Source organism: Alligator sinensis, unplaced genomic scaffold, assembly GCF_000455745.1.
Source record: "Alligator sinensis unplaced genomic scaffold, ASM45574v1 scaffold1596_1, whole genome shotgun sequence".
In the NCBI taxonomy this organism is placed as follows: domain Eukaryota; kingdom Metazoa; phylum Chordata; order Crocodylia; family Alligatoridae; genus Alligator; species Alligator sinensis.
Window position 1 is genome coordinate 34,148 of NW_005843481.1, and position 2,813 is coordinate 36,960.

Consider the following 2,813-nt stretch of genomic DNA (forward strand, 5'->3'; position numbering starts at 1 on the left):
GGAGGAGTGAGTGAAACTCTTCCCACACTCCGAGCACTGATGGGGCTTCTCCCCTGTGTGGATAAGCTGGTGCTGAGCCAGGTGGCCGGACTGAGAGAAACTCTTCCCACACCCTGAGCACTGATGTGGCTTCTCCCCTGTGTGGGTACACTGGTGCTGAGCCAGGTTGGAGGAGTGACTGAACCTCTTCTTACATTCTGAGCACTGATATGGCTTCTCCCCAGTGTGGATACGCTGGTGTTGAGACAACCTAAAGGAGTTAGCGAAGCTCTTCGGGCACTCTGAGCACTGATGTGGCTTTTCCCCTGTGTGAATAAGCTGGTGCTGAGCCAGGGTGGAGGACTGAGTTAAGCTCTTCCCACACTCTGAGCACTGGAATGGCTTCTCCCCCTTGTGGATACGCTGGTGCTGAGCCAGCCTGCAGGAGAAAGTGAAGCTCTTCCCACATTCTGAGCACTGATGTGGCTTCTGCTCCATGTGGATATGCTTGTGCTGAGCCAGGGTGGAGGAGTGAGTGAAGCTCTTCCCACACTCTGAGCACTGATGTGGCTTCTCCCCTGTGTGGATACGCTGGTGCGCACACACTTGTGCTGGGACAGGTCTTGCAAGCACATGAAGTTCTTCCTGCACTCAGGGCAGTGGTGTGTCTTCCTCCCTAGGTGGATGCACAGGTCCTGAAACAGGGAGATAAAATGAGTGCAGGTCTTCCCAGTTATGACACAGCTGTGTCTTACACTTCCCCCTCTGCACATGCAGGTTCTTGACCAGGTTTATGGGGTGCACAAAGCTCTTCCCCCATTTGTTGAAGCGGTGGGGTTTTCCTGATCTACAGGTAGGGGTGAGCTCTGCCCGTGTCTTTGGCAGTGAGCTCTGGCTTGCCTCTGAGACCCTCCTCACTGCCTTTGCTTGGGTGCAGCGCATCTTTCCAGTGGCTCTTAAGGTCTCTGAGATCCACAAATTCTTGCCTGCACTCAGGGCTGTTTCTAAGTTCTACCCCTTCTCCACCCTCATGCCCAACTGGAGATACCTGGCTCAAAGCTACCTTCTCCTTCTGCTTTTGGGGTCTCCCCTGACTCTCGTGCCATGGCTCCTTCTCAGGTCTCAGGGAGTCCATCTCAACCAAACTCCTTGGGGACGTCTGTGCTGGCTCCAGGTCTGCAGACCCTTCCACAGGAGGCTGCTCCTCAGCTCTGTTCAGCATCCTGGCACCTCCTGCATGGGGAAAAGAAACTCCAGATTAGTCCCTACCCTACTGGTAAAGGGCAGACAGTACCATTTTGTCTACTGGGATGGGCCTCAGAGTAGGCCTGGACCTTTGCATTGTTTCCTCAAGAAAACAAGGTCTTCCTGACAAAACCCCAAGTGCTGGGGTGAGGGCGGGGCAGGTCCCTGTTTCAGCATCCTGGCACCTCCTGCATGGGGAAAAGAAACTCCAGATTAGTCCCTACCCTACTGGTAAAGGGCAGACAGTACCATTTTGTCTACTGGGATGGGCCTCAGAGTAGGCCTGGACCTTTGCATTGTTTCCTCAAGAAAACAAGGTCTTCCTGACAAAACCCCAAGTGCTGGGGTGAGGGCGGGGCAGGTCCCTGTCCCGGGCTATTACCTACTTGATGATACTCTCAGAGTATCTAGCCCAAGAGTCCGTACTATTAGTATAGGCCCTGCTGGGGTAAGCACATGTTGCACATGTGCGTTAGGGCAGTGCCTGAATAGCTCCATGCTCTAAGGGGCTGAGCATGAGGGAAGGACGTAGAGCTCTGGCACTGTCTTGTGAGATGAGCAGGGCTGTGCTTCCTGCCTGCATCCAGGGAAAGCTCTTGTGCAGGGAATGCACCCATGCAGCTTTCCTCTGCTCACTGGTCCCAGATGGCACCCATGTCACAGGAGTCTTCAAAGGGGCTAAGGCCTTGGAATGAACATGAACCAAGACTCAGGCTTCGTGACACTCAAGGCCACAGAGAGGAAACAGGAAGGGCTGTTACCTGTCAGCTCTGTGTTCCTGAGGGAGCCCTGGCACCCAGCTTGATGGATTTACAAAGGAACTTTTCTATCCTCCCCGCTCCACACACACACCCCTCATCTAACCATAACTAAGCAGAAGAAAAGTTTAACAGGCATCTCGGGCCGTACATTCCCCAGTCCTACTATGGGAGGCTTATTCAAACTTCATTGACAAAAACTCGGTTGCCGGGTTAGGGAATGCTGAGGCAAGAGATTGAATCAGAGCGGGTATGGTTGACATTTGAACAATGGTTAAGGGTTCATCACAGCATCCAGCCCATTGGAGCCCTAACCACAAATGCTGCCATACTTTTCCTGGGATTACTGGTGGACGTCCTCCCCACAATGTTTATGAACACTCCAAGTAAGCAATCCCCTTAACTCTGTTAAAAGACTACAGTAAGATCTGAAGGTCATGCTAAGCTGAGGCTTAGTCACAACAGGTAAAATACAAAACACGTATGCTGACTTCACAGTGCAAGCACAGCTAGGCCATCTGAGAAGGCCTTCCAGTATATCTTGTATATTCATAAAAATTTCAAGCTGGCTCCTAGGTGTCCGGTTACTCCTTAAAACTTGATGTTTTTCCTGGTTGTTAATCAGTTTCTTGAGATGTTCCAAACCAGATAACCCCATGTCACTGAAAAAGGTAATTCATTTCAACTGAAACTATTTATTTAACAGGATTTTCCTTGTCAATTACGGCGAGGGACCCTCTTGATTTACACAATTAAAGGAATGCATAAAGCTTTCTTATAAGGGTGTAAGAAAACTTTAAAGCAGCAAACTGTGTTTCAAGAGAGAGAAAT

General features: G+C 50.8%; 2 pseudogenes; one reads left to right on the top strand and one right to left on the bottom strand.

Annotated features, from left to right (window-relative positions):
- The window catches only part of LOC102382707, a 71,047-nt pseudogene that overhangs the window by 27,617 nt on the left and 40,617 nt on the right, over nt 1-2,813 (top strand).
- Nucleotides 1-2,813, bottom strand: part of LOC102382541 — a 20,467-nt pseudogene continuing 17,654 nt past the window's right edge.